Source organism: Pinus tabuliformis, chromosome 8, assembly GCF_031772625.1.
Source record: "Pinus tabuliformis cultivar Carrire ecotype Pingquan chromosome 8, CPIR1, whole genome shotgun sequence".
Lineage (NCBI taxonomy): Eukaryota > Viridiplantae > Streptophyta > Pinopsida > Pinales > Pinaceae > Pinus > Pinus tabuliformis.
Window position 1 is genome coordinate 611680171 of NC_142294.1, and position 19010 is coordinate 611699180.

Below are 19010 nucleotides of genomic sequence, written 5' to 3' on the forward strand. Positions count from 1 at the left end.
CTACATGTTTTCCACTTAATATTTGTGTGCAAAAGGTTTAATTACACCGTAAGGCGTTTCCCTTTGAAATGAATTGCCCTAGCTGCCGCTGTGTCTTATTGTTCACCCTAGATTTGTGGTGTTAGACGATTGAACTAATTTTGATCGTTGATCTGAAACTGAAATAAAACTAAAATAATAAGTTATGGTGTAAGGTTGTTTGCGGTCCGCCGAGTACCTCAATCGGTCGGGAAAACTGCAAGATTTCCAGGTGGAGGAAACGCTATAATCCCCAACCGTTGTAATGCCCAAACCTCTTCTTTCATGAATCTGTGTGGCTACAACAGGCGTTGTTGATTTTGTTGGGCCGGCGGACCAGCGGACCCTTCTTCCAGATTCTTTAGAACAAACCATTAATTCTTGTTGAACGTTTCTCGCTGTGGCGAGTGAATGCAGGGGCCTGTGAATGAATAGGGTGCCTTGTTAGGGTAAATTGAAGGGATTGTGCTCTTTTGCTCTATCCTGTGGACCTGTGAATGAATAGGGTGTCTTGTTAGCGTAAATTCAATGGATCGTGCTCTGCTGCTGTATCGTGTGTCAATACCACGAAATTTGTATATCCGGGCTCATACAACAAGTCACTGGCGGACTTCCCATGACCTCAAAACTGCAGGACAGGGTTTGGCGAGTGGATTCTAGTATTATAGTTAGCTTCTGACATGAATTATTTTTGTTAGCTTTCTTTCGATAATCCGGATGTCTCAGAAATTCAAATATAGCGACCATCATAAGGTGGATCAGCCATGTGTGTTGATGTCATATCCAACAGTTTAATTCTAGATTCCTTGTTTTTTTTTAACGAGGGAATCAACCTATATCGATCATGAACTCCCATTTTCCAGCGTGTTAAAAGTGCCATTTAAGCTCGTCAGTGGACCTCCTACTGTCGCGGCTGGAATTCATGTTTATAGCAAAATCTTTGAACATCTACAAGATCGCTTTTGGTTAAGATTTCAAGATCATCATAGACCGAAAATTCCAATATTATTATAAATTGGCTATTCGAGAAATCTGAATGGTAAGTTGTGAATCTTTCTTATTAAAGTCCAAAGTATCCTTTATCCTTATCCTTTTTCCATGTCTACATAGAATTTAACCTTCCAACAGACTAAAAAAAATGGGCTTCAATTCATCCCAGGACTATTTATTTGGAAAAATGGCTAAATGGGAAAATACTCCTTGCATGTCCATACCAACTATTTTTAAGTTCTTATAACTTCTATTCTTGGAGTCTATTAGTTTTTTATTTTTGTCCAGAAGTATAAAGGTAGTTCTATAGGTTGTTTAATATCTAGAGGGTACTTCTATAGATTGTTTGTGGATATATAGGTTGTTTCATATCCAGAGAGTACAGACTTATTTTTATGTTGTGTTTTTATTTAGATAAGTTAATGATAAAACTTTGTTTTTGGATTTCTGGTTGAAAACTAGATATATAACTGTACAGATCTATCCTTTTGGTTTACTATCGGCCCTTCATAGTTGATCTTCAAATTTTGTTGTGCTCCGCTCCATGCTGAGCCTGCTCTTTATGTGTATCTTTGATTCAATAATAAACTGTTGCCAAAAAAAAGAGAGTTTGTTATTTCTTCGTTGTTATTAACAACACCCAAATAACACAGGTTCCACAGTTTTGAAGTTGGCGACTGATAACATGGATACAATACAAGAAGATAAAACGCATAATAAACAACATATATATACATATATATATATGAAAGATCTTTTATTTACTACTGCGAAGGTTTTTGAAGTAGGTGATACCATCGCCTAGCTACAATAATAAAACCGATATTTGTTTCTTCTCAAAAAAAATTAATGGCAAGCACACGAATCACAAGAATCTCATATTCTGACGCTAATTGCAAAGAGAAGCACAACGAAGCTATAAATTATCGTTCCAATCTCCAGTTGCGCACGAACTACAGTCAAATTCTTGCGCCCTCTCTGAGATCTGGAGTCCTGAGTCGTAAACAGACCCAACTTTCCAATCTGCAGGTAGCAAATTTTATCCAGGGTGCCCTACCCAACTTCTGTCGAAGCCTCCCATAACCAGTAACCGGAACAAGAAGGGACTGGGTTCGGCATGACCTGTTAATGAATAAGGGTTTGCAATACCCCACACTGCATTGTAATTGCGCAGAATCATTTCACGCCAACTCAGTGTCCTACTTGCATTGCATGCAAAATCCCTCAATTCAGATCGCATGATTGAATACAGTCATTGAAGAAAAATTTGTAAATTGTTTGTGATTTTCTCTATAGGATATTAATACTATTTTTACGAGTTGATTTCTTTTGACATTTTTGGGTTAGGATTAGTTCTATGGTTAATCTAACCGCAAGTGCTCCCTTTAAAACAATTTATATTAGAAAAATAAAATTTAATACTTATATGAACCATGGTCCATGGTTACTCCTCCTCGGTAACTTGAACTAAGGAAATGTCAGTTTCGCCTCCTTGATACAGAAACTGGACAGCAAGATAGTCGGGATAGTGACTACTTTCTTCTACTTTGATGGACATATTTTTACCTGGATAATCACATGGGATGCTGTAATCGTATTCAAGTCATAAACAATTAAACACATATCCATCATGTCACTGTCCAGAATTGAACAAAGATTCAAACTATAGAGAAACAAATAAAGATTCAAGTTGTAGACAAACTTATGGTTGTTTAAGTTATAATGTTCCTCGTACTAGCTTCACTAGGAATTTTTTTTTGGATTCTTGAATTGGTGCTCACCGTTTATGCTCCACGCCCAGGCCAGCCCCCATGTTGAGAAGTTGATCGATTTTACCGGGGCACTCCAAGCTTGTGAAGGTGTGAAAGTATAGAAGAAAATCTGTCCTATTGTCGTCTGTAAAGTCCGTAACCACAACTTTCACCCCTGATTTGGTGCAAACGGCCAAATCTGTGCATCTTATCTGATTTTATTCAAATAATAATTCAGACAAAAAATTAAAATACAATTAGAGAAAAATTATACTACAATCAAACAAAGAGCTACGCCACAGAGGAGAGAACAAAAAGATTATACTACAATTAAAAAAGAAGATTGTACTGTAATCAACTAAGAATTACACTAGAAATGTCCCGAGGACGATGTTAGAGGAATTCAATATATTGCAATGGATTAAATTTAATTACGCTAAGGGTTTCCCTTTGAAATGAATTGCCCGAGCCGCCAGACACTCTAGATTTGTGGTGTTAGACGATTGAACGAATTTTGATCGTTGATCTAAAACTGAAATAATAAGTTATCGTGTAAGTTTGTCTGCGGTCCATTCTCTATGTTACATGATAGAAATATATTCTTCCGTCGGATTGATATCTCTTAAAGAATTCGCAAAACTTCTGAGTACCTCAATCAGCCGGAAAAACTGCAAGACCGCCAGGTGCCTCCATCAAGTGCCAAATCCAGGTAGTTACTAACGGTAAGGAATGGCACTCAACAAGAATTGAAGTTGTATTAATAGAAATAACACTCAACAACAGTTGAAGTTGTATTAATAGAAAGTTGAAACACTATAATCCCCAACCTTTGTAATGTACAAACCTCTTCTTTCATTAATCTGTGTGGGTACAACATGCGTTATTGATTTTTTTGGGCCGTCGGACCAGCGGACCCTTCTTCCAGATTCTTTTGAACAAACCATTAATTCTTGTTGAACGTTTCTTGCTGTGGCGAGTGAATGCAGGGGCCTGTGAATGAATAGGGTGCCTTGTTAGCGTAAATTGAAGGGATTGTGCTCTTTTGCTCTATCCTGTGGGCCTGTGAATGAATAGGGTGACTTGTTAGCGTAAATTGAATGGATTGTGCTCTGCTGCTCTATCGTGTGTCAATACCACGAATTTGTATATCCGGGCTCATGCAGGAAAGACTGGGTTTCGCGATTGAATTCTAGTCTTATAGTTAGCTTCTAACATGAATTATTTTTGTTAGCTTTCTTTCGATAATCCGGATGTCTCATAAATTCAAATATAGCGACCATCATAAGGTGGATCAGCCATGTGTGTTGATGGCATATCCAACATTTTAATTCTAGATTCCTTGTTTTTTTTTAACGAGGGAATCAACCTATATAGATCATGAAGTCCAATTGTTCGGCATATTAAAAGAGCCATTTAAGCTTGTTAGTGGACCTCCTACTGTCGCTTCTGGAAGTCCAAGTTATCATTTTTCTATTTTCTATATTTGTGTTGCTAAGATTTTCTGGATTGTAAATTGTTTTGAACGATATGTTATTATCCTTTTTCTGCATTTTCGATTGTCGTGAACGAGATTGCTGTTAAATCATTGAAGCACTTATTGTCCATATAGAACTTCTAAAATATCAAAACACTAACAAGAACTTGAACAATACAAAGACTAGTGGTCTTAAGAAAAAGGGGAAGGATTATCGATTAATACTCCGTCATTGACTTCAGAGATCTCGATCATACCAACCTTCAGGTGCACTCCACCTTTGGATAAGGAATCTGCCTGGGAGTTGGGCTCATGGAAAATATGAGTAAAGGAGATGGAATTTAATCTGGTCTTCATTTCTAGAATGTGATCCATAACAGATTGAATTCTTTGCAAAGCAGATTTTCCATTAAGCATGTTCACAATAATATTTGAGTTTTCATAAACGTGGAGTCTTCCGAATTCGTTTTCAATTGCTATGCGAAGGAGGTTGATAGTTCTTCCTAAACAATCAGGACCCGACAAGAGTAATAGAATGCAATGATTTTAAGAAGATGCATTCCCCTATGTTGCATCTTCCAGAGTTACCTTCAAAGGCACCCATACCTCTTTTGTGTACACATGTTCTTGACACAATTGCTTTGTTCTAAGTCTTATGGACAGTGATGAACGAACTTACTAGATGAGCCCAATCATATATTATATGGAACCAAAATGTTTCTAGCCGTAGCATACAAGGAAATACATTGCACCAAACAGAAATGCATCTTCCCCTGTGTGAGTGCCTTCTGATATTGTATTGGCTGATTGTACCTAATTATTTTCCCCATCTTTTCCCAACCACATACAAGTCAAGACAATCTTCAAGGTAATTATCCATGCGAAAAGACTACAAAATCCTCACTTTCATTAACATGGACCATTCCATGGAGTGACTTTATGATCGTGACCTTGTCATTTGCTTTAAACTAAGTAGCACAGTGGGTGAATACACTTTACTTTTGACTTTGTTTGGAAAAATCATATCACGGCTCAAAGTTAACATTTATCTAGGAATATGTGTGCAATTAGGAGAGAGATCTAGATAATTGTGTCCAATAGTCTCCAAAACAAACTTTAGATAATTGTGTTCAATAGTCTCCAAACAAAACTTTTAGGAAATTTAATCCTTATGTGATATCATATGAATATTTGAGTATAAAGATTTATTTCAAGTGGAAAATATTTAATTTTACATTAATTTCTTATTTAATTTTTTAAATTATTAACAAATATATTTTTTTATTATTTTTATGGAATATTAAAAAAACATATTATATCTATAAACATTACATTTATTAATGTATTTTTAAAAATATAATTTTTATTATTTTCATGGAATATAAAAAAAAAACATATTATATTGAAGATTAAATGGGATTAATCTACAAAACCACAATTGCATGGACATAAATGGCATGAAAAAATGGGATAGGCTACGATGTTAAAAATTTGGAAGTGATTGGTGTCAACCTCCCAAGCTAAGGTGGGAATGAGATACAATTGGACCTCGAAGCTTTGCCAACACAAAATAAAAATCATAATAAGATCTACAAACAAACATTCTCATTCATGAAAAATGAATAGAACCACCCAACTGTAATAAGGTTATGCAGGATCTTCAAGCGGCCAAGATGCCATCTTTAGAATTACAATGATCACTAGCTACTACCACAAACCCATCTCACTCAAGGTGTGATATGTTACATAAATCTATTACTAAGGAACCATCATTAAAACACAAATTAGAATGACATCATATTCAACAAAAACTACCATTAAACTTTTACATATATCTATTACTAAGAAACCATCATTAAAACACAAATTAGAATGACACCTAAATAAAGCCATAATTTTCTTACAAATAGTTATAAGAAAAGCCATCAAGATGTCTGTGTATCTACATCAAATTAGGGATTACAAACTAGCAAGAAATACCATATAGGAAACCCTAGAGTGTGATTAGACTCAGACTAATATTCAAAAGTAATTGCAGATGTTCCTCTAGCAAGCAATAGTCAATGGAATCAGTCATTGTCTCTACAAGGAATAAATTTGCAATGATGTGAGATAATGCTTTCTTCTAGCAAGCAATAGTCAATGGAATCAATCATTGTCTCTACAAGGAATAAATTTGCAATGATGTGAGATAGTGCTTCTATGAGAGGTGTGTCTGGAGTAAATTGAGGAGATCAAATTTGGAATGACTCAACTTAGCTAAATTGCATTGAAGGTTGCATGGGATTAATCTACAAAACCACAATTGCATGGACATAAATGGCATGAAAAAATGGGATAGACTACGATGTTAAAAATTTGGAAGTGAGTGGTGTCGACCTCCCAAGCTAAGGTGGGAATGAGATACAATTGGACCTCGAAGCTTTGCCAACACAAAATAAAAATCATAATAAGATCTACAAACGAACATTCTCATTCATGAAAAATGAATAGAACCACCCAACTGTAATAAGGTTATGCAGGATCTTCAAAATCAACCCCACATGATGAGCACTAATCTGGTGATTGGATTTCTACACAGTCCTTATTAGCCTACAAGGATATCTACTACAAACAAAAATAATTTGGCTTCTAATCATGTGAATAATCCCACTCCCTATGACCTACCATGGTATAAATGTTTCATTTGGCTATTAGAAATATCATGAAATGGGTTGAAGTTCCACACGCTCCTTTCTACCTAGAATTTCTTTCAGGTATGGCTTTGGTTGATGTTATAGCTGGTATGATATTGTACTAACATAATAGTAATGCATTGTAAGAATCTCTTTTCCAAGAAAGGATAAAACATGTTACTTTTTTATACATATTAACTCACTCTAGAAGGATATCTTATTAGAAAAGTAATATGAATACTAAGTTCAAAATATTTAAGTGAGGCTTCCTTTTGTAACAAAAGGAACCAATAAAATAAGGAAAAATGTGACGAGATCCAATTATGCATCTGCAACATTTCTCAATTCATATCTAAAAGGTATCCTCCTTATACATAGGGTTTTAGGTCCACTCCACCTTTGGATAAGGAATCTGCCTGGGAGTTGTGCTCATGGAAAATATGAGTAAAGGAGATGGAATGTAATCTGATCTTCATTTCTAGAATGTGATCCATAATAGATTGAATTCTTCGCAAAGCAGATTTTCCATTACGCATGTTCACAGTAATATTTGATTTTTCATAAACGTGGAGTCTTCCAACTTCATTTTCAATTGCTATGCGAAGGAGGTTGATAGTTCTTCCTAAATAGTTAGGACCCGACAAGAGTAATAGAATGCAATGATTTTAAGAAGATGCATTCCCCTATGCCGCATCTTCCAGAGTTACCTTCAGAGGTGCCCATACCTCTTTTGTGTACACATGTTATTGACACAATTGCTTTGTTCTAAGTCTTCTAGGCAGTCATGAATGAACTTACTAGATGAGCTCAATCGTATATTATATGGAACCAAAACGTTTCTAGCCGTAGCATACATGGAAATACATTTCACCAAACAGAAATGCATTTTCTCCTCTGTAAGTGCCTTCTGATATTGCATTGGTTGATTGTACCTAATTATTTTCCCCATATTTTCCCAACCACATACAAGTCAAGACAATCTTCAAGGTAATTAGCCATGCGAAAAGACTACAAAATCCTCACTTTCATTAACATGGACCATTCCATGGAGTGACTTTATGATCGTGACCTTCTCATTTTCTTTAAACTAAGTAGCACGGTGGGTGAGTACACTTTACTTTTGACATTGTTTGGAAAAATCATGTCACGGCTTAAAGTTAACATTTATCCAGGAATATGTGTGCAATTAGGAGGGAGATCTAGATAATTGTGTTCAATAGTCTCCAAACCAAACTTTAGATAATTGTGTTCAATAGTATCCAAACCAAACTTTTAGAAAATTTAATCCTTATGTGATATCATATGAATATTTGAGTATAAAGATTTATTTCAAGTGGAAAAGATTTAATTTTACATTAATTTTATAAGAAATAAAACTTGTGTACTACTAAAATTTGCAAATTTAACAAATCTAGGGAACACAATACCCGATAGTTGCAATAAATGAGTCCCAAGAAATGTAGAGTAGTCATCATTGTGAGCATTGAGTTTCATCCCCCCAAAAAAGTGTACACTAGTAGTAACTAGTACAAGCAATCAATCACAAAAAAATAGGAAATGTAACATGGATCACGCATTTCAGTTAGTCCAAACAAAGGTGGGAAAATATCAATATCAGTACTTTTGCAAAAACTCGGTGTTCCTTGATATTTGTGGCTATTTCTCAATGATTCCTTTCTTTATAACATAAATATCAACAAGGATAAATGTAAACATTGGCTTTTTCTAGATTCATTCACTTAGGTGAAAAGGAAACTACCATGATGTTGTCACCTACCGACCCTACCTTATTTTTATTTCTAGAATCCAATTGTAGACTTAATTAGCATATTTTCCACTCTTGAACAGAGAAAAACTTGCAAATTTTTCCTAAAGGATCCTTCTATTAGTATAGTTTTGTGCAAGCTAATGTATACATCGGTAATCTTTATTGTATTTTCAGTAATGTTGGTTTGTGGGCTTCCTACTAAAATGATATTATGCAATCATAAAATGAGTAAATTTGTTGATGATTGATGTAGAAAAATTGTTGGTTATGCGTTTATTGTCATGGATACTTTAAATTAATATGGTATCTTTTGATGAAATGAAACCAAATACTGTGACAATTGTTCTTGAAAGCAGAGGTAGCATTGGGTTTGTTCAGGTCAACGGAAAGAATTTTAGAGTTTTAGTTACCACAAAGGGAGGTTATCTAATTGATTGAAATGGCTTGGCATGTTCCCACTTTCATATCCTGGATCGGAGTCAAGTAGCTACATATTTTTAAGAGGCACTCGAAGAGTAACCATGATGGAATCAACCCCACATGATGAGCACTAATTTGGTGATTGGATTTCTACACAGTCCTTATTAGCCTACAAGGATATCTACTACAAATAAAAATGAATTGGCTTCTAATCATGTGAATAACCCCACTCCCTATGACCTACCATGACCTACCATGGTAGAAATGTTTCATTTGGCTATCATAAATATCATGAAATGGGTTGAAGTTCCACATGCTCCTTTCTACCCAGAATTTCTTTTAGGCATGGTTTTGGTTGATGTTATAGCTGGTATGATATTGTACTGACATAATAGTAATGCATTGTAAGAATCTCTTTTCCAAGAAAGGATAAGCATGTTGCTTTTTTATACATATTAACTCACTCTAGAAGGATATCTTATTAGAAAAGTAATATGGATATTACGTTCAAAATATTTCAGTGAAGCTTCCTTTTGTAACAAAAGGAACCAATATAATAAGGAAAAATGTGACGAGATCCAATTATGAATCTACAACATTTCTCAATTCATATGTAAAAGGTCTCCTCCTTATACATAGGGTTTTAAACCATAATTTTAGGCCATGATGTATATTAAAATTCGGTTCATTTTAAGCAAGATTGAATGTGAAGATCATTGGCCCTAAGCATACGACAAGCTAATAAAATTCTCCCCAGAGGCAATTTTAATTGTTGATATCTTTTGAAGTGTGGGCAATGCCCTCGACATTTTCAAATTCTCGTTTGTCCTTTCAAATATGCAGCTACAAATATGTAAGATATTTATTTTATCATTTTAAATATGCAACTACAAAGATGTAACATATTTATTTATTTAGCACGTTTCGAGTTCTTTTCCATGTTTATTTCAAAATGATTTAATGTATCTAACATCATCTACAATATAATCTGAAAGATAACCCATCGATCATAACAAACCATAGCAGCTAGATTTTTTTAATGTCTTAAAAAAACCAATGGATGCAACTTTGCGAGAGAAAAATGGCATTGCCACAATAATATAAATCATAGCAGAGATCTTCATTCATTCATTCATATATATATATATATATATATATATATATAACGAGTATGTACTATGGAGATTTATTTATCTCAATAATAACTTGAGATTCTTCCAATTATGACAAAAGAGTAAAATATTTAAAATAGAGCATGGACTATAGAAATTTATCTAAATGATAACTTGAGATTCTTGAGATTCTTAACCCACGCTGCCTACGATTTCAATGTATGTAAATGAAAAATTAGTAGATCAATTTAATCTTAATTTTGACGGATTTGATTACCTATTCTTCCCCACTCTATGCTATTCTTCCCCATTCTATGCCTTACGGCGTTTCCTTTGCAACATAAGGTGCAAATGCTAGTTATACGTTTATTAATGAAGTGCTTTACGTAACCATCATCTTTTCGAATTGAATGAGAGGAAACCCTTTTGATTTCAAAATACATGATATGAATTGTGTATGAAATGGTATTTAAGTATGTGAAGGGTAGTTGTCATGGTACGTCGCTTGGTTATGAATGGTTGGAACTAAGTGTACATAATTTGTTACATTATGTTGGTTAATTATGATAAATGATTGTTTTTAATTATAATTAATTATCAACTAAAATTGAATCTCATTTATTTATTTATTAAGTTAATGAGTTGTAATTTTTTTCTTTAGAAAATATCTAGATAGATCCATTCGAAGGGATCACATTCCGTCAACATAGTAGCAGAGGCTAACCTCAAGGTCATTGAGGATAATTGACCTTGTGAGCTCCCATTAGCGAGGTGATTTAGCAATAGGAACTCAACCAATTGAGCTAACCCTTAGGGCTCTAATGAGTTGTGAATAATAAAACATTTAATTATGTATTTTTTATGTTATTTAAATATTTGATTATTGAAATGTTGGAATTTTATATACACATTTTGGTAAATAAATTTTCTTAATTATAATTAATTATTAGATGAAATGGCATGTCATTTATAAATTCATTGAATTAATGAAGTTGTGAATAACATACCACTTAATTGTGGATACTTCATTTTATTATTTAAATGTTTGATAGAGTGGTATTTAGTTTATAATTTTTAATCTAGCAAAGAAATGTGAATGAGATTTAGTATTATGAAATTGTGCATGATAAGGATTTCTTTATCTATGAAGGAGGGATTCGACCTTGATATCAATAAAAATTTCTTTTATTACAGAAAGAGGGTGTTAGATCCCCATGGAGGTATACGAAACTCAATACCTAGTATATGTTTGCCAAATTTAAAAATGACATGCCATTTCATCTAATAATCTTAGAATTCCTATCATATCTCTAGATTATATTTTTATTTTAAAAGCTCTCTTCGAATACCAACATTGTTAATCTTTTAAATCACCAAAAATAAAACTATAGTGATTTGGGAACATTTTTTTGAATGTTTTTTAACATATAAACAAAATTTTAAAGAAATCCAAATAATCACTTATCTTATTAATGTCAAATAAATTAAATTTGATCTTAATAGATATTAATCATCTTTTTTTGCTGAAGCAAGAGTCGTACCTTCTATTTCATTAAATCTTAAAACAACTTACATAATATACACCATTCCCAAAGGAACTGTGGGCCACAGAACAAGCATCCGCTTAAAGCCTATGGCCCCGAGCAAAAGGCTTAAACTACAAGTCCACAAAACTGCTAAGTCCACAAAAAGCAAACAAATCAAACCAAAAAATTTGGAGTCGGACCCGGTGAAGAATTAGGGAAACCCCTGAACAGATTTCAGGTCCAGAAGGGGGGATAACTCTCGAGCATGTGGAGCGCGCGAAGGCCACCAAATTCCATCAAGACAAGTAACCTGCCCAGAAGATATTTTTTCCTGATCCGCGCAATTATCCTTGACTGTCGATCCTCCATGCCAGATCCTACGGCGGAGGATAATATCGCATTGCCAAGTAGCCCATTGGTTACTCACGCGATAGCCCACTTGGACCCACAAACAAGCTCGCTTGTTCCTGACCGTAGATTTGTCCTACATGATCTGACGGCCGAGGATCATATCGCATGGGCCTAACATACCAAAGAATAGCGCACGATGAGGGCGGTATTCCTTCCCCGTACTATGCCACGTGTTGCTTGGTGAGTGGAATCGCTCCCAACTCCACAAAACCACTTCCTGCATGAAGGGCATGCGATGAACACCAAACCACCTCTCGAGCTGTATTAACGTTGTCGAAAGGAAAACAGGGGTATGGACCCACCAACAAGCACGATTAATCATGGCCATAGATTGACCACAATTGATCCAACGGTTACGAATCATATCGTACGGCCTTAACTCACCGAAGATTACAACACGATGAGGGCGGTATTTCCTCCCCACTTTGAGCCACGTGTTGCGTAGTGAGTGGAATCACTTCCAAATGAGAAAAACTGCTTCCAGCATGGAGGTGATGCAATACACCGGAAACCACTTCGAGGACAGTAAAGCTACTATAGGCAAAAAAGAGGGGTTTTGTAGCAGCCATGAAAGACTGGATTTTTGCGTCGAGGCCAAAGGAAGATGAAGATCCCTTCTTCCAGCCACCCCCCCAAAAATTCTGGTTCACTGTTGCACATCATAGACCTGCCTACCAAAAGTGACCTTACTTGTGGCTCTGATTCGGTATACCTTTCTTAGCATAACTTTGCATAAAAGTCAACCAGATCCCATCTCTATGGCTCTGTTTCGGTATACCTTATTGTCTTCTTCTGCCTGTCTAAAACACTACTCCCTTAAGCTGTTCTGAGGCATCTCTTGCCAAATCAACTTGACCCTATTTTTAGTGCAAACCACTCCTTGATTGGCCAGAATGTCCGCCAATTTATTGGCCATCCTTCGCACATGAGTAAAACTCAAAGTTCGTAAGTCTAGGAGGTGAAATTGGATTCTTCGAAAGACCTGGATTAGCCTCTAATGACTTGAGACTTTTTCTGGATCTGTGCCTTAGCATATTCTTTTAACCGAGTTAATGATCAACTCAGAATTGGCTTCAATAATAATATTCTGGAGATTATCCTGCTTCAGGAAATCTAAACACTGTTCAAGAGCCATTAATTCAGCCATGTTGTTTGTATCTCTTCCTAGATGGCAATGGAAAATAAAAAGAATACAGCCATTATCATCTGATAGCACTCCTCCAAAACCAGCAAGACCTGGGTTGCCTTTTGAGGCCCCATCAATGTTGAATTTCAGAAAACCCTGAGGGGGAGGATGCCAATAATTTGGCTTATTTGTCAGATTCATAACCTTCCTATTCATTCCCTGTGGTATAATCCCCTGCATACCCAGCTGACAAAGAATCTGCATCTCATTTTCTGAAGGTGGATTTTTTGGGGAATTTTGAACAATAGTGCCAACCATCTCCTTGAGCTGTCTTAAGATCTACTAAAGAATGTGTTGGGTGGTTCTGTGAATATTTTTGAAAATTCTATTGTTCCTTTCTTTCCAAACATTCCAAATTATGAAGCTTGGAATTAAAACCCAAGCCAAGCGAAGAAACTCATACTCAGAGAAGTTTTGTCTCCAGTTATTTAGGGTGTTGATAATGCTTTCTTTGTCCCTATCTATTTGTTGGAAAATTGTGGCAAAAGTGTCCCATAACCTAGAGGTAAAGATGCAGTCATTGAGAAGGTGCTCCATTGTCTCCTCTTGGTCTTCACAGAACTGACATCTAGAAGGTCCCAGAACACCCCTCTTCCAAATATTTTCCCAAGTTAAAATTTTCTTATGATGTACCAACCACATGAAGAGTTTAATTTTCATCCAACCTTGATGCCTCCAAAGGTTCTACCAAACCCTATCCAGTACGTAGGAATCCAGCTCAAGGAATATCTTCTTGGCTTCCTTAATATTGAAGGTACCTTCTTTATTGTTGCCCCAAAATTTTCAGTAGTGCATCTGCTTTTGCTTTCAAGGGGTTGTCATCCCCAAATTCTATATTCTTCTAGGTTCTCCATTTGTCTTCTATACTTGTTTGTTCCCAAAAATATTTAACCCTAAAACATCCTTTGGTATCCGTTTCTTTCTTGAGGTCCAGAAAGTCCTCTCTTAACAGTTTCGGCTCTTATTTCGATTTATCCTCCCAAAACAGAGCAAGGTCTCCTTCTCTGATTTCCTAGAATCTGTTTTTCTGCACTAAGCCTCTATTCTCCCAGGACTTATTCCAAATGTGGGATCCTTTTATGATTCTCGTCATCCTTATGTGATCATTATCTTTCCAAGTGCTGGCATATTTTTCTTTCCAAACAATAGCCCATTGAGCCTTTGGATCTTTTACCCAACGCCACAACAATTTTGCCCCTAAAACCTTGCTGAGTACATCTAGATCATCCAATCCAAGGCCCCCATGGGTTTTCGGTTTGCAAATCTTATTCCAAGAAACCAAGACCCATTTCTTTCTCTCCTCCCCCTTACCCCAAAGAAAGTCTCTTTGAATGGTTCTAAATTGTTGTAAAACTCCCTTTGGAGCTGGAAGTGCTGAAAGCATGAAAATGGGGATTGACTGCAAAACAACTTTTGTAAGCACCAGCCAGCCTGCCAAGTTTAAAGATATGATAGTCCATTTTCTGATTTTATCCTGCATCTTATTAATTACCAGCTCCCAGATGCTTTTGTGCAAAGGTTTATCAGTTAGAGGGACTCCGAGGTATTTGGAAGGAAGGACCTCCCATTGAAAGCCTAGAATTCTGGAGATATTTCTTTGAATAGTGATATTAGTGTTAAAGAAAAAAATATTAGATTTTGATAGATTTATCTCCATACCTATGGCCATAGCAAATTTACACAGGATTTGTTTATACGCAAGAGCTTCTTTTACCGTGGGTATTCCCTGCACCATAGTGTCATCAACAAATTGTTGATGGGACAAAGCCTATCCATTTTCAGAAAGTTGGATACCCTTGATGTTACCCCCTTCTTTTGCATGCTTGATAGACCACCCAAGTCCTTTCATCATGAGGATAAAGAGAAAAGGAGAGAGTGGGTCTCCCTGTCTTAGACCTCTTGAAGGAGTAAAGGTCTTGGAAGGAGAACCATTGACCAAAATTGAAAAGATAGAAGAGGTGACCAGTGCCATAACCCATCTTACCCAATTATGATCAAAGCCAAGGCTAGAAGGACCTTCCTGATATAGGTCCAACTCAAATTATCATAATCTTTGGCAAGGTCCAATTGCATAATCATTCCCGCCTTCCTATTTCTTAACAATGAATGCACCACTTCATGCGCTTGAATGATATTGTTGAGTATTTGTCTACCCTCCACATAGCCTGATTGCTCCATAGAAACTAGAGTAGGAAGAAGGGGTTTGAGTCTATTGGCAACAACTTTGGATATTATTTTATACACCAGATTGCACAAAGCTATGGGTCTACACCTTTCCGGAGTCTGAGCATTATCCTATATGGAGATCAAGTAGATGAAGGAAGTATTGAGCGCCTTTAAAATGGTTCTATTCAACTTGGAATCTTTCATTACATTCATAATATCTTGTTTAACAATGCTCCAATAGGCTTTAAAGAAATCCACATTGAAACCATCAGGGCCTAGCGCTTTTCCATTCTGCATCTCCTTAACTACCTCATTGACCTCCTCTTCAATCATTGGCCTGTTGAGATTGAAATTATCCTCTCTTGATACTAGCCTAGGTATATGCCTGGTTAAGTCCCTGATAAAGTGAAATTTGTTTGCAGTGGTCTGCTTCGCTCTACCTTGAAAGTGCTAGACTAACACAGTTTCAATCTCTTCATGGGAATTTCGAAGATGACCTCCCTCATCCTTGATTAAAGAGATCCTATTATGGGATCTGTTCACCATGGTGGATCTGTGGAAAAAATTGGTATTTTGCTCTCCTTCTTTTAGCCATTGAACTCTATATTTTTGTCTCCAATATATTTCCTCTTGTTTACATATGTTCTCCTAGTCTTGGTGAAGTTTGGTAACTTGTTCATCTCTGACTCTATCAAAGCCATCTGTAATAAGAGTTTGATTGAGTGTTTTCATTTTATCTTCAACCTCTTTTTTCACTGCAAAAATATTGGCAAATACATTCTTGTTCCAGTATTTGAGTCTGAGCTTGATGTATTTTAGTCTTTTGTGAAGAAGAAACATTCTTGTACCCTGAATATGCAAATCTTCTTTCCACCATCTTGCTATATTGCTGATAAAATCGGGGTGGGTAAGCCAGATATTCTCAAATCTAAAAGGTTTGTTCTTGGGGGTGCCAATGCCCTGTACCTCCATTTGTATAGGCCAATCGTTTGAGCAACCAAAGGGGAGAATTCTCACTATCATTTCCTTGTCTGTGAGCATAAGGTCCTCTGAAATAATGAATCTGTCTAACTTTGAGGCAACTTGAGACTCCCCTCCTCTCTTGTTGTTCCATGTAAAGAGGCCATTATTCATTTCTGTGTCAACTAGCTTCATATTATCTATGAAAGTTTGAAATGCTATAGAATATTTGCTTAAAATTATTGTTCCCCCTTTTTTTTCCAAAAGTGATTTGATAATGTTGAAATGCCCGCCCATTATCCATGGAACTCCAACATATCTATCTCTTAGGTCTACAAGAGAATTTAGAAATCTGAGTTTATCATCCAGTCTTTGTGGGCCATAAAAATTCGTGACCAAATAAGTCTCTCTGTCTCCCACAGGCTGAATCACCACTGATAAATAATTCCTAGATGCCTTAGCATCTATTATGCCAATCTTTTGGGGGTTCCATAGAGTGAGTATGCCTCCTGCTCTATTATCTGCTTTAACTTCTAGAAACTCAAATCTATTGAGCCATTTGCTATGAATTTCTTAGATTTTTTGAATGAAACATTTAGTTTCCTGGATAAAGATCATATCCAGAGCTTCTTGTTTCATTCTATTAATAAGTATTCTTTGTTTTCTTTTACTACCTAAACCTATGATATTCCAAGATGTGAACTTCATTATTAAATATTTGTAAAGGAGTAACTGGATAAGTCTTTCATCTTACCTAAATCTATCATTAGGTTTCCACATCCCATCAATAGCTGGTTCTGCATTTTCCTGCCTCTTTTCTTTCCTGGGTTTCTAGTAGCTAATCCTGGTGTGGTTTTCATAGTTTTCACTCCTTCGTTGCCCTGCCTTTCATTGTTTCTTTTCCTTTCCAGCCCTTTGGCCTGAGTTTTCCATAGGAACAGCTACTGTACTCTATTGAACTCATCTTGAGGTAATGAGTCTACCCCTCCCATGGTTCCCTGTTTCAAGAATCCTTCCAGATCTAGGTTTTCTCTATCCAGAATCTCCTGCAGTTTGTGATCCTCCATTTCCATCTCACTCTGAGTCATTTCTTGATCCATCTCAAGTTCTCCATCACTCAACATTGTTTCTTTCTAGTTAGTAACATCTTGTGCTTGTTCCCTATCTTCTTCTTTCTCCTTCTCCCCTGAGTTTCCTTCCATTACCTGATCTGCTTGTGGTATTCCTTCCTCTTCTTCAAGAACTTGGAACCTGTTCAGACTAGCATATTGCCTTTCTGCTTGTTGTTGCTTTGGCCCCCTTTTGCCCCCTTTTCCTCTATGTCCCACTTTTTGAAAGCTTTTAATGTCTTTAATTGTGGTTTCTTTACTTCTGTTCTCTATTTTACTGAGAGGGAAGTCTCTAAATAGGTGCCCATGCTCATGGCACCTGCAACATCTGAAAGGAATATGTTCATAATCTGCTGTTTGCACCCATTCTTCATCAAACACTTCCAAGATGACCTCATCTCGTAGGGCTCCTGATAGGTCCATCTCCACACATATTCCTACGAAGGAGGTGTATTTTCCCCTTCTGGTGGCCTTAGAGGCTTTAACAAAACGCCTTAGTTTATTTCCTATGGCAAATAACGATTTCGTTTGCTAGCAATCAAGAGGTAGGGAGTAGAGCGTTACCCAGACCGGGACTGAAGTAAAAGCTTCTCGCTCCGGGAAAAAATTCATCATCCACAGCCGCATGTAGAGGCTTGCTGTTGCATAGAAGTAGGGTCCTCCTTCAAACACTCTGTCTTTTTCCTCAATGTTTGTAAAGACCACAATGAAGAAACCCTTTGACCCAAGGTGTAGGTCTATGCTTCCTTTCGGTTTCCAATGGTATTTAATCCACGCTTGTAATGCCTTTTCAGTGGGCCATAATCCCATGAATTTTCAAATGATAGCATAGGTCCACATGTGGTCCCTGTGCGCCTACAGAGTAGGATCATTTAAAACTACTCTAGGAGTGACCTCAGCCTTGGGTTTACATGGCCCCTTCTGTGCCTTTTTTTCTGCTCCTTGTTTCTTGTCTTCTTCCTCATTTTCTTTCATGCTATTGCCCTCCATTCGTTTGGTAACATCTTGATCCTCTTACATATTCTTTTTCCTTTCTCCTGAAGGCCCTCTGACATATTCTATAGGTTTCTTAGCTCAGCTGGCCACTGCCTGCCTGTAGGAGGGAGTGGAGCTCCCCCCTTTGCACGCCTCCATGGAGTTCAAAAACCTAAAAACCTAGTTGTTTGCTGATTGTTGTTCACCGTCTTCCCAATATTATGAAAATGATTAATAGATATTAATCATCATTATTATCTTCATAATGTTTTGCAATAAATAATATTTTTTAAAATATATATTTCCTTTTAACATATTTTTTAAAATATTTCATTCTTTTTATATTTAGTTTTTTATCAATTTTAATTTTATTATACAAACATTTCAAATCATTTATTTTAAGCAATATAGTTTTTTGTGTGCATATTTTAATCCGCGAGAGTTAAACTTTGTGAATATGAATTCTTTG

At 36.2% G+C, this 19010-nt stretch overlaps 1 pseudogene; it reads right to left on the minus strand.

Moving 5' to 3' along the window:
* Nucleotides 1-1924: 1924 nt before the first annotated feature.
* LOC149236985 (expansin-like A3) overlaps nucleotides 1925-19010 on the minus strand; it is a 31498-nt pseudogene continuing 14412 nt past the window's right edge.